Source organism: Hemicordylus capensis, chromosome 3 (assembly GCF_027244095.1).
Source record: "Hemicordylus capensis ecotype Gifberg chromosome 3, rHemCap1.1.pri, whole genome shotgun sequence".
NCBI classification, from domain to species: Eukaryota; Metazoa; Chordata; class Lepidosauria; order Squamata; family Cordylidae; genus Hemicordylus; species Hemicordylus capensis.
The window spans coordinates 127,542,845-127,557,210 of record NC_069659.1 but is presented as its reverse complement, the minus strand read 5'-3'; the positions used below and the strand labels follow the sequence as shown (position 1 = coordinate 127,557,210).

The 14,366-nt window shown below is 40.7% G+C and overlaps 1 pseudogene; it reads left to right on the top strand.

Annotated features, from left to right (window-relative positions):
• The window catches only part of LOC128350510 (uncharacterized), a 56,982-nt pseudogene that overhangs the window by 34,762 nt on the left and 7,854 nt on the right, over window positions 1–14,366 (top strand).

Genomic DNA, 14,366 nt, shown 5'->3' with positions numbered 1-14,366 from the left:
AATCATGCATGGTGTGGAGAAAGTGGAGAGAGAGAAATTCTTCTCCCTCTCACACAACACTAGAACCAGGGGTCACTCCATGAAACTGATTGCCAGGAGATCTAGGACCAACAAATGGAAGTAATTTTTCACACAATGCGTGATCTCATCTCTGCCACAAGATATGGTGACAGCCAAAAACCTGGATGGCTTTAAGAAGGGTTTTGATAACTTTATGGAGGAGAGGTCTATCAACGGCTACTAGTTGGAGGGCTATAGGCCATCTCCAGCCTCCAAGGCAGGATGCCTCTGAGTACCAGTTGCAGGGCAGTAATGGCAAGAGAGAGGGCACGCCCTCAACTTCTGCCTGTGGTTTCCAGTGGCATCTGGTGGGCCACTGTGCGAAACAGGATGCTGGACTAGATGGGCCTTGGGCCTGATCCAGCAGGGCTCTTCTTATGTTCTTAAATGTTCAGATATTTGATTCTATAAACAGTAGAATATATGCTTTCATATGCTGACAATGTCAGGTTTCCTCTCCCCCCTGATATTTGCCGAACATTTGTAACCTACACTTAAAGCTGGGCAGATAATTCCAGATGGCAGGGGGGACCCGACATTTTCCACCTGATATTTCTGGGTTCAGAAAACACAGAAAGGGGCAAAAGTACTGATGAGTGTGCACTCACTAGAAGCTGGTGGGTTTCTTCTACTCACTTACCGCCATGATATCTGAACTCACCTTGTGGTTCTCTAGGGACTTGAGCTAAAGCCCTTCTCACCCCCAACACATGAGAAACCTTTGATCGGATATGCCAGCAGCTGAACGTGGGTCCTTCAACATGCAAAGCACGCATTTTACCTTTTACACAAGCAAATATATTCCTTCCCATTAAACACCATCTGTATCATAAGGTACGGGCCTAATCCTAGTGGAATCATTAAAAATGTTTCCTCTATAGGAGTTAGTTGGATCAAAGGCCTCTTTTCCATGGCAGGTTTTGCTTAGCCAAGCTGTTTTATCTTGCATGGAACAGGGCAGTGTTCTCTTTTACTGCTCCATGTTTTCCCCCTTTAATTCTGTTATTAATCACATTCTAACTTCTTTTGAAATAAGAACAGAGCTTTTGCTATTTTTTGTCCTTATCTTAAAAAAAAAAAAAAAAATCACACCACCAGAGCTGTGTCGTTTGTTATTTCTTGTACACTCTTAAGAACTGACACATTCTTGTTTTTACTAATTGCTACAGGTTGTTTTGAGTTCCTTCCCCCCAAAGTTTAAGATTTCATTAAGCTGGAGCATATCGCTTTCAAAAATGAAGTAGTGTTCCTCAGTCATGTGAACACTATTAAAATGCCCTCTTTTGATGTGCGGCCCCTTTAAATCTCTATAGATGGGAAAGCTGTCTGGCTCTGTAGCCGGGGTACTTATTTGGCTTGCCTTTTTTTTTTTTTTTACAACTTGGCAGAGCATAAAGCTAATAAGTATTTCTTGTTCTTTAAAGATTGATTTATTATCAGTTCCAAAAATATGCCTTTTCATTTGGAAAGTTATTTGCTCAGTTATTATGGCAAATAAATAGCTGCTAAGGGTCAGCATGGGCCTCAGTGCTTGTTACTGCCTGTTCTCCTTCTGATTTGAGCTCAGTGTGACTACTATGGGTGTCCTGGGATTCCAAAGTCTGTACTGATTACCAACAAAAGCCTCTTTAAAATCAGCAGAAACAGTCTAGGGACTAATGGTGCCAAGACAGTCTGAGGCAGTGTGGCAATGCCTGAGGTCATGAAATGAGCAATGACAATGGTCCTGTCCTTGCTGATTTTATCACGCGAAGTTTTTTTTAAAGGCATCACACAGACGACAAAAGGAGTCTTTAGGCCTCAATCGAGCTCTCACCTAATAGGAGCTTCCTGAAAGATAGTTGGCATGTCTTTCGTTATAATGAAGGGGGAAATTCTGCTCGGCAGCAGTGCACTTCCAGCTATTCTTACGATGTGCATCTTTTGAAAGCGTATTGCCCGTGGAAGGCAGGAAGGTGTCAGGACTTGAGCCTGAAGCAGGTCTTGAAGAAGCCTGAAGCAGGCCTTCGACAACTCAAACAGAGATTCAGCTTGTGCGCTACTGCTGGTCAAAGGAGGGCACTGCAGGGAGACCATTAATACCATCCAAAGAAGCTTTTTTGCACCATTAGGCCAGAGCAGGTGCCATGATACTCCTGAGCCCTCTAAATATCCCCAGTCAGGCTTAATTATTGGTCAGGTCCCAATCAGGCTTGATCTAGGAGATAGTTTTTTGCTGGCTACAGACTTGTTCTGGTTCCAGTTGAACAGAGAGAAGGAAGGAGGGAAGGAAGGAATGGCACTGGCAGCGACGGCTCAAGTTTCAAGCATGAGTATCCAGGAGGATCCCAACACTGGGATCATATAACTGCAAGAACTAAGAACACACATTGAATGTTTCTGAAGTGAATTTAGCAATAAATTTCATCTGCTGAATGACATGTGATACATTTTTGTGACATCATTAATTTTAAAACAGCCCTAAATATTAAATTCATATTGCTGGATTTCTTTTTCACCAGTTCCACTTAGTGACTTTACACTGCTTACACACTGGGATTCCGGTAGAAGTAAAGCCTTTTTAGATTTTAGATAAGCTTAATTTTACAAAATGACAAATTCAATATTTTAGCATGCAATTAACAAGTGAGGATATTGCAAAAAAGTTCAAGACAATATCTCCGCCCCCCCCCGCAATTTAATCTTTTTAGGACAGATAGATGGATGCGTGGATTGACTGAACACATTGGCAGAAAGGTGTCATAGCAGTAGTAGTAGCAGCAGCAGTATATAAATGCATTAAATAAATAATGCCATTAAATCGCAATCTTACTAAAATTTATTTTCTTACCGTGTAATACACCATTGGATAAGATTTCAGGATAGTGGCAAAAATGATTACATGATCTAATACAAAAGAAGGAATAGTCAGATCAGACATTAGTAGGAGAAATGTGGCTATTGTGATCCTAGTATCTAGCTCTATTATTTTGCTGCCAAGATGGTTTGATTTCTTGATTTGTTACAAGGATATGGAGATCAATCATTTATTCACTTAGAATGAGCATACAGTAAGAAAAAACAAAGACACAAAGGCTTTTTTTGAATAATATAACTTTTTTTTTTGAATAATATAAGCTGATATCTTATTTCTTCAGGGCTTTAACCCTTCAGGGCTTACCACCTGCTTACCTGCAGGACTGCCTCTCCTGGCCATTCCTGTCCCATCCTGTGAGATCTTCTCAGGTTGCCCTTCTTTCGGTCCCTGGTCTCAGAAAGGTCCATAGTACTAGGGCCCATGGAAGGGCTTTCTCTGTTGCTGCCCCTTCACTTTGGAATTCTCTTCACACACACACACACCCGATTCGGTCTGCCTCCTCCCTTTCAGCCTTTAAAACCTTATTGAAGACATTTCTTTTCTGCCAGGAGTTTGCCCTTTAATTATTATTATTTTTTAATCTCAGATGCTGTTCTTATTTGTAAACTGCCCCGAGTCTGTGGATTGGGCGGTATATTAAATCTTTAAACAAACAAACAAACAAACAAACAAACAAACAAACAAAAACAAACAAACATATCTCAGCTTGCTTCTGTTACACAGAAAACGTGGTTTAATCTCAAGCAACAATTTAGGAACTTTACATCATGGGAACAATATAAGATATATTGATAGAAAGATCTCTATGGTAATGAGGCAGTAGTACCTTATGCTGATGGGTAGACAAAGACATAAAGTGAGCATTTTGAGCAATATTTTCAAGAAAACCTGCTATATATGCACTAGAGAAAACATACTATCCTTAGAGGCAACAGAATTTGAGAAATAGTTACAGGCTTAGATAAAAAGAAAATTTTATCTAAAATATATTGACTGACAGTCTGACTAAATTACCTGATGAAAGTCCTATTGAAATTAAGTCCTTATATCATCTCAATATCATTGAGTAACTTAGTCTGGCTGTCAGTCACTATTTTGTGGGGGAGGGATTGAATATGTTGGTTGCAAATTTATTTGAGAAAGTGGGGGAAAGATTTACAGTGAACTATTTCGATAATAGCATGGTCTTTTATTCTCACAAAAAGATCTCCATACATAATAAGCTTCAATTTTAAAGGAGACTGGTTACAAAATGGTGATACCATAGCACCTTATAACCTTGATAATGTCAAATATATATAATTTGGATAAAAGAAATTGCTTTGACTGTTATCGGAGTAAAGACGACTTTTCTAATAGGTGTTGGTCCTCTATAAGAGGCTAATTTGTGTTTTTTTTAGAATGGCATTGAGAGAAATCCAAGAAGTGGTTGCCATATAGTTGCCATTGGACCTCTGGCATGTGAATCTATTGAATTTTGTAAAGCATACAGTACTAGTAAGATCTCAGGAGTTAATTTTAAAAGTACTAGTTGCTCAGCAATAGTTTATGCTAGGCTTTGGAAGGTTCAGACTCACCTTACAAAGTCTGAATTGCTACAAAAAGTGTGGGATTTAATGTATCTCATAAAATTAACAGCTTATTAAAGAAGAGTGGTTGGTTTTTTGTTACTGACGGAATTTTAGTACTGTTGTGTTATATATAATGGACCAAATTTCAGTACTGGAACTTATGTATGCTTGAATTTGATTACTGAAACAGATAAGGAAGCGCCTCTCTCTCTCTCTCTATTAAGCAAATCTGATTCACATATAATAGTATTGTAATTGGAAATTATTGTTTTTCTTTATCATTATCTGTTTTCCCAGTCTGTAATCATAATATAATTTCAAAATAAGTTTCTTTAAAAAGAGACTGCAGGCATCCAGGTCTTGGTAGTCTCTATGGCCACTATGCTTGCATCAATTCTCAGCCAACTGGCTTGCTGAGCATGTGCTGCCGTGGAAACCTTTATTTATTTATTTATTTATTTATTTATTTATTTATTTATTTATTTATTATTCATTATTATACATAATGGTTTCTTTCAGATAAGAGAGTGTGGGTAGAGATGACTCTTTTCCACACATCTGCACCCAGTGTGCGATAACTTCTTCTTACCTGATACAGAATGCAGGATTACCAAATGGTTACATTTACACAGGGCCATTTGGATGATACTTTCCAGATGCCCTCCCAGAGTATTCCTTTATCACATGGAGAGCTGGTTTTCCAAAGAACAACTCTAGTCATGACCCATAGAATACTAGCACATGTACTAAACATGTACTGCATGCCAGGAGGGCATTAGGATGTCCATGGAAGATGTCACAATGGGTGCACTCTTGGCACATCCTCCTTTTAATTGCATGGGTTGAAATAGTATTGTCCAAACCGGCCCACAGTGGCAAGCTATCGCTTCATAGATTGTCATCCCACCAGGTTCCTGTTGAGTGGTATTGCAGTGGTGCATATTAAGGATGATGTTGCATAACCAACATGATGCTTTTTTTCTTATGGCCCTTACATTAGAGCAATTGAACTTGCAGTGGTTGAATTTTAAATTAACAAATCTTTTAAAAATATCTGTGTTGTGGTGCGTGCATGTGTGTGTCTGTGTGTACACATGCACAATGTAATTACTCTTTCTAGCCCAAGGATCTTTATTTAGAGTATGCAATCATGCAAATGAAAATTGTGCCCCTGTGAAATATAAAGAAAAATCACTTGGACTGGAGAGCTATAAGGATCCCTAAGATGGAAAAAAGGTCACTGTGACACTATCATCTCAGCAAAAAATCTGTACAGCCACTCCATACAGACTGCTCTTATGATTCAAAACATGTACTCTGAAAGGTAAACAAACATGGTATACAGATATTTGTAGTTGGAATTTAAGGACTACAAACTAAAAGGATTTCAGGCATTTGTTTTAATTTGCAATATGCAAATAGGTTTTATAGTTAACATCTTAATTGTATAACTTTTGTTAAAACTCTAAGGATTTGATTTTGTTAAAATTCTGACTAAGGATTAGGTGAAAAAAATTACCTCCTCACTGATTGGTTGTTTATTGCTATTTTTTTTTAAATACAAAACTTTTTAAAAATGTTTAATGCTTTATCTATTCACTTATAATGGAAAAGGAACTCCCTTTACTTATATTGGAAGTTAACGTTCATGGAAATATATCCAATTGAAATAAGGAAACAAATGTTCCTGGCAAAAGAGCGTTAGAAGGGAGAGACCTAATTATTTCTTTTTTGTGGCTAGTGGTTAGTAAAGCTAGCATGTTTTTGCAGTATTATATACCTTAGAAAATGTAATTTCTCTGTCTTTCTTTTAAAATCAAATTACAATGTGACATTCAATAAAATATCTTTTGTACAGCTAATAAAAATTGTATCCCATGTTACATCTTTGACAAATATACCACACAAGTCAAAATCCTACTTCTGATACAGTTTATAGCCTTAGCTTTCATGTCAGTCTTCCTTATTTTTAAAAGCTCCATTATTTATTAATAGCCTTCTGTGTTTTAAAAGTTTCTTTTTCTTGAGTAGAGAAAAAATCATTTGCCTTTTAATGGGGTGTCAGATTTGTTTTCCAAATCTACTAAAAGGTTATCGTTGTTACATATGGACAAGTGCTTTTTTCCCTCCTCCTCCTCAGAATCAATGTAAACTCTCTTACCAGGGTAATTTACTGCCGTCCCCTGGTAGCTGTATGGAAAATTTAATTTCACCATTTTGCAAAGTGGAGGGGTGGTACCTTTTCTGTGTGGTTAACTCTTTTCACATGGAGTGAAGTAGAAAAAAAGAAAAAGAAAAGGAAAATGCCTACGTCTAACACATACTAAATAACAGGTAGGCTATTGGCCTTGTGTCTGAGTTCAGGGCCTATTGGCTCTCTGTTAGGGTTTATGGCATAGAAAGATGACTGAACCAATTAGATGTACCATAAAATCTTTTGGCAATTAACCCCAAACTAGCCCAGGAGATCCAGCTTAATGCTAATAGCAAGGGGATAAAAGCTTATTAAATTTTAGACCGATGTATATTGATATCTGAACCATATTTTTGATATCTGGGAAGACTGTAATTGAGAAGGTGGGGAATAATTACGCTCTGATAGCCCCAGAGATGTTAGGTTTATATCTGTCTTGGAGCACAAATTCAAAAATAAGTTTTCTTAAAAAAAAAAAATCAAAACCAGCTTTGTGTATTTATTTAGAGCTTGTCTTCGCCAAAAGGGTATTGCAGTTCCCAACATGTTACGGAGCTCCATGTTTCTACTGATTTTTTTCAAATGCAAGAAAAGATTATTCTTAATTATAAATTACAAATGTAGTTTGCCCTCTTGATGCATATTCTGTCCAATTTAGTGACAGCAACCCAGGAGCTGAAAAGTTTTCTGCAGTAAGATCTGCTGTAGGTAAATTCCATTGGCTTCATTTATGTGGAGACAAAACCTGGGCAGTGTATGGGAACTCAACAAAGAACAAGCCACAGGATTTTTGGGTTTTGTCAACAATGTTTCCTTCTGAAAATTCCTAATTTAATCTGTAAATTCAGTCTGTGGCATCAACAATACATTTGCCCAACTGACAAATAGGTATGGAAATAGGTATTTAACAGGAAATTCATTATAATGTATGCTATCAACTAGTTTGCTTTTTAAACACAGATCATTAATCAGCAACACACTGTCTTCATAGAAATATGTACAGTCCATGTTTACATATATTTGATAAACATACTACTACTACTAATCTATTAAGTCTTATTTCTAAACTTGCTTAAGCCTTGCTTACTTCAAGGTTTAAGCTATGATTATGATTATAATTATTGAGTGCCACTGGCATACAGTTTATGGTGATGGAACTTTAACAGGCAACACGAGCAAAATGTGATTTCTTCCCTGAGAAGCATACAATAAAAATTTGGTGTGTTGCAGGGAGAATAACAGAGGGAGAGGCAAGGGTAACAAGAGGTGAGCGTGACCACAGGCAGTTACAAACCAAAGAACACTCTATGAAGATGTCCAGAAAAATAAAGATAAAAAATTATCCCCACAAACTCGTGACAGACCATTTCCTTGCATGCAGTGACACAACAGATGTGGTTAATATTGCTACTCCTCCCAGAGGAGGAGAGAGGAAGTCCAGCCCCTTGCTTATTTGCATGTAATAACTGGTTCAGTAATGCACATTTGGAATGATCCAGGATTCCAAATTTCTAAATGCGAGCTTAAACACCTTGGAACCAGAACCAGTAAACAACAGGCAGAACAAAGCAACAGCTTTCTTAACTAGGATTTTTAAAATGGCAAGCTTGGGAAAAGTCTTGCGGCTTATCTTTTACTCATGTGAGCCAGCATCCACTCAGCCATTTGCTTTTTCATGCACATCTGCAGTTTGATCTGTGCCAAGCTGAGAATATAGATGATATCAGTAATAAGTTAACAGATTGTCATAAGGTATTTTTGTTGCAAGTGAAGGACTTTGCGCTGTCTCTTGTCTCAGTGACATAGGAGGACAGACTAGTGAGTCAGAGGGCTAGGGGGTCAAGACATTGGTCATCCCTTCTCTACTGCTCTGACACTATCCCTTTGGAATGTAGATTGCTACTCTTAGGGAATAACTTCCTTCCTGCCACTTCCTCTCTCCCTTCTCTTCCTGTTCCTTCTACCTTGCAACATGCAAGCTCCTCTCCCTGCACCATGTGTGCAGAGATGCAGAATCCATCTGCATCCAGCTAGCTAGCTAGATTAGAGATCCTAACTCCTCACTTTCCTATCTAGAATGGAGTTCTTTAACAAATGCCATATATATTGATTTGAAACTATGAACTGGCTCCAGGTTACTTTAGTCTCTGCATACACGCATGCCTACTAAATTCCTCTGTGTTGTGCCTCTGTGCACTCTGCTATAATGAAAAAGGGATTCTTTTACCAGAGAGAATTCCCAACAATTTTAGGATAGGTTTGCCACCTGAATGAAGAGCCCCAAAATAAAGAACAAGCGGGGTGGCCAGCGGGTGGGAATGCTGCTTAAACTCACCTTCCCCCCAGATGAGTGATTTCATGTTCCTGGGAACACAGACAGCAGCGCTGCATGGTGCAGCATAAAGCTCTGGAGGCCGGGATGACGTATCCTGGTCTCCGGGAATCCCACAATGCACCATGTAACACACGCAATGCATTGGGGGATTCCCCTGAGAGATGGGGCTCCTAGGAGCCCATCTCTGTGTGCGGCTGGGCTAGAAGCACACCGTGCTTGCACATAAGCAGGCAGACAGGGTTAAAGTAGTGTTTGCTCCCTTAATCTCGGCTAACAGCTAGGCTTAGAAGCCAGGCTAGGTGGTGCTGCTCCGCTGGGATAGGGACCAATCATGGTGGTTCTCATGTGCAGTTTCATGCGCAAGCCTGGGTTAGGCATCATGTAAGAATAGCTTCACTATAAGATCCTAATAAAATTACATGTGTTTGTCAGAACATGAACAATAATTTATTAGTAGTGTAATGTATTAATGTATTACATTTATCTAATATGTTTATACTAGCTGAACCAGGCGCAGACCTTCTGCACCTCTAGTCCCTCCCCTGGCCTCCTTCCCCCCAAGCCCACCCGCCAGTCGCCACTTTCTCCTGCCCGCCCACCACCGCTTTCTTCCCACCCACCAGCCTTTCCTTTCTGCCGCCCCCCCCCCACCGTGGCTTTTTTCTCCCTCCCGTCCACCCACCCGCCGCCGCCGTTTTTTCTCCTCCCCCATCCGGCTGCCGCTGCCACTTTTCTCTCCCCCCCATCCACCTGCCACCCCTTTTCTCCACCCACCCACCACTGCTTTCTTCCCCCTCTCCTCCCTCCTCACTCAGCCGGGCCAGGCTGCCTCCATTATTAATGCTGGAACTCTCGCAGCGTGTCGCGAGAGTTCCGCTGCCAAATCCTGGGCACACATGCCCCGCTAAGAGAATTAAATATATAGATACTGCTTTTCTAAGAATTCATGAGTAGCATTCAGACTAGAAAAGATACTGCTTTTCTAAGAATTCATGAGTAGCATTCAGACTAGGTTAGCCATAAATGAGTTCTTTTGAAATTTATGAGCCTTTAGTAAAGATCACTCAGTGATTTCAGTGGAACACAGGAACATAGGCACATAGGAAACTGCCATATACTGAGTCAGACCATTGGTCCATCTAACTCAGTATTGTCTACACAGACTGGCAGTGGCTTCTCCAGGGTTGCAGGCAGGAGTCTTTCTCAGCCCTATCTTGGAGATACGAGGGAGGGAACTTGGAACCTAGATGCTCTTCCCAGAGCAGCTCCATCCCCTGAGGGGAATATCTTCCAGTGCTCACACATGTAGTCTTCCATTCATATGCAACCAGGGCAGACCCTGCTTAGCTAACCAGACAAGTCATGCTTGCTACTACAAGACCAGTATTGTATTGGTATTGTAAGTTGCCTTGAATAGCTTGGGAGGAGAGCTGGTCTTGTGATAGCAAGAATGCATTGTCTCCAAAACAGGGTCCACCCTGGTTTGCATCTGAATAGGAGACTAGATGTGAGCACTATAAGATATTCCCCTTAGGATGGGACCACCCTGGGAAGAGCACTTGCATGCAGAAGGTCCCAAGTTCCCCCACTGGGGTCTCCAAGATAAGGCTGAGAGAGATTCCTGCCTGCAATCTTGGAGAAGCTGCTGCCAGTCTGTGTAGACAATACTGAGCTAGATGAACCAAGGGTCTGACTCGATTTAAGGCAGCTTCCTATTTTCCTACGTTCTAGCTTGCTAGAAAGGTGGGACACAAAGGTTTAAATGAATAAATAAAACAAGGAAGCTTGATGCAAACATCCAGGCTCAGTAATATAAAAATATTAGCAGCATAGAAGAAAGACTAGTTTGTTTGTTTGTTTATTTATTTATTTATTTTATTTTTATACTGCCTTTCCAAAATGGCTCAGGGCAGTTTACAATTAAAAATAAAACCATTAAAATCAGCTAACGAAACAAAAATTATAAAACAGTATAAAACAATTAACAATTAAAACATCATAAAACAGCAATTAAATGATCACAACAATTAAAAAACCCTGAAAAACAGGTTACAACATTAAAACCAATTACAACTATTTAAAACCCTGGAAGGCCAGGCTTTACTGAAAGCCAGCAAATAATTCAAATTGCAGATTTCTGCCGGGAGTGTATTCCACTGCCCAGGAGCAGCTAAAGAGAAGGTCCACCTCTGAGTTGCCACCAGACGAACTGGTGGTAACTGGAGACGGACCTCCTCAGATGACCTTAATGGTGGGGATCATGCTTAACATTTTTCATATAAAGTGAGGGTAGCTTTGTCACCCGAGAGAGTCCCTCAAATTTCTTTTACTTTCTTTTAACTGGTAAAACAACAAGAGATGATAAAAAGAGATACCCTATTGGCTTCTGATGAACTTTCATTAATTAGAAACTTGGGTATGGCTTGATTTTGGCCCCTCATTCCAATGTTGTGAACGTGACCTTCTCTAGCTGCATGCTGGACATCCTTCACCTCACACACTCCACAGTGTGAAACTAAAGAGTCTATTTTGCATACATTGCAATGAGCTTTCAAAGCATTATCATGCACTTTAGACAACTAAATGAACTCATTTTGTTTAGAGTGCTGAAAATATAGAAGAAACTGTGTTCTTTATTAAGTCAATAAAGAACAGGTACATGCTAATGCTATCAGCTGCGGTGGTGCAGTGGGGAAGCAGTTTGCCTAGAGTGCAAGAGGCTGTTAATTCAAATTCCCTCCAGTGTGCTTCTCAGACTGCGCCTATATTGGGCAACAGCAATATAGGGAGGTGCTGAAAGGCATCATCGCATACTGCACGGGAGGAGGCACTGGTAAATCACTGCTATTTTCTACCAAGAAAACCACATAGAATGTGATCACTAGGAGCAGCCACGGAGGGAACCAAGTGGTGGTCTGGGTGCTGCCTCCACCACAGCTCTCCCAGCCTTGCCCCCTGATGTCCGATGCAGAGAGCGGTTAGCCACACACCCCGCATCTGACATCAGACACGGGGTGTGTGATTTCACTTCCAAACGGGGCCGCAGGGCAGTATTTGGGAGCTCAATCAGCCAGCGCTGCATTCACAGTGCAGCCGGAGTGACTCTCCCTACCGTTCAAAGGCAGGAAGAGTAGCTCTGGCCATGCTGCGAATGGAGCGCTGGCCAGTTGTGCTCCCAAATGGGGCCATGTGGCCCCATTTGGGAGTGAAATCATGCCCCCCGTGTCTGACATCAGACATGGGGTGTGTGTCTGGGGCACAAGCGGGGCCCCTGATTGGTGGTGGCCTGGGTTCTTTGAACCCGTTCTCCCAATGGTGGCTCCACCCCGGTTAGGAGTTGATACCGACTCGACGGCACAACCTACATGTTAATGCCAAATAAAGAACTGTTTTTGGAAATAAAGTATGGGTGGCAAGGCTATTTTAGGGGGATGTGCATGCTCACACCTGGGATTCTAGAGGAGAAGGTAAATTACTAATACTATTACTATTATTATTATTTATATATTGCTTTTCAGCTAGGGGTGTGCACGGAACTGGCTGGTCCAGTCTGGTTCGAGTCCGGACCTGAACTGGGCTGGGCCAGTTCGGTCCAGTACCCCCTGAACCCCACTCCAGTTCAGTCTGGGGGTGGTGGGGAGTTTGTAAGCTTTAAAAATAAAATTACAGGTCCATGGCTTCCTCCACCCGCTGGCCTCCCATCCGTCCAAATCCGGCCCATTCAGCTGTTCTTCGGACCATTCGGGCCTTTCTACTGGCACTGTGGCTATTTTGGAGGCCGCTGCACCAGCACAATGGACATCTGGGTGGCCTAGGTCAAGGGAGTCAGAAGAGGCAGCCCCCAAGGGAGCCAGAGGAGGCATCCACTCCAGCATCCCTCAATGCACTGCTCCAGGAGCATGGTGAATTGAGGGATCCGGCTCTTGCCACCTGGCTTGCGTGCAGCCCAAGCATTACACACAACTCCAGTGCCAGGGTTAAGGGTGCACCTGTGCCCTTAACCCTGGCTAAAGGCCAGGGCAAAAAGTAGGGTTAGGCAGGGCAGGAGCATCTGGAGTGATCCTGGTGCTCCACATGAGCACCCTAACCTAGGCCAGGCTGCTCGTGATAATAACTTTAAGCTCTTGCAAAATATAAAACTATGGATTTTTTTTTAAAAAAATGCAAGATCCATTTAGACGCCATGTTCACCTCCATGCGATTTGTTGTAGATAAGTGCACTCTCTATGTAATTGCTTCTAATTTCAGGGTTAATTATCTTAATTTTGTTATCATTATCACCCATGCTTTAATTAGCATCTTGTCTTCATAAGGAACTTATTTCCATCTAAAGTGAATAACCAGCCTGTGTAGAATTGTGTATGCAGATCACATTGCATGCGCTCAGACTGTAAAGTGCAAATTAGATATTCTCAATCGTGATAAATTAAAAGAACAAACTAGGAAAGGAAGCAATGCTACCTTTTGAGTGATATTTTATCCTTCCATAAATTAAAGGAACCATGAAAAGATATAGCTCTTGGTGATTTTCCTAGATTCAAGCCAGTGCAGCCACTTCACAAAGGGACACTTCTGTATGCAACTTAAGGGCTGATAGAGATGATTGTTTTAATGGTATTCAAAGCTCAGTTTTTGCTCATCAAGTGCAGGTGGACCAGACATATTCACCCAAGAAAACCCATCCTTGCATTTTATTGCCATTCAAACTGTAAGATCTTGGTAATAGGGAAACACAACAAAGAGTATTATTTTTGCTACATTGCCACGTGTACCAAAGTTGAGCAGATGCCATGGGCACCTATAGAAACAATGCCTATGATTTGTAGAATTATGCAGTGCCCTACTGATTCTGGCCATCTTATTTAAAAAACAAACAAAAACCACCAAATTCAATACAAAACCTCTTTTCAGGATGAGTGCAAAAATGCTTATGTAGCAATCTGTTGATATGTGCTACCAGGAGGGTGGGGTCATGAACAGTAAGTTTGTCCCACCACAGCAAAGCTACCCCTTCAAATCTGGATAGACTGTATACTGCATATGCTCCATACTATTAGTGACCTATATGAGCTTCACTGTAGGTAAGAAGTGGCTGGATGCTGCATTTCTTTTTTAAAATGATATTTTAATTGCGTTTTTTCAAAGAAATGACACAAAGAAATCAAACAAAATTAAAAATGTATATCCAAAGAAGATCAGAAAGCGCAATAAAGTATAAATATAAAAAACAGAACTTCATATTGTCAGAAATTAAGTCAGATTTTCACAGAATAAACTTTCACGCAAAAATAATACAGAAATTAACTCATGTGTTGAGCTGCTCAGTCCTAAAGATCAGTTTTAGCTTCA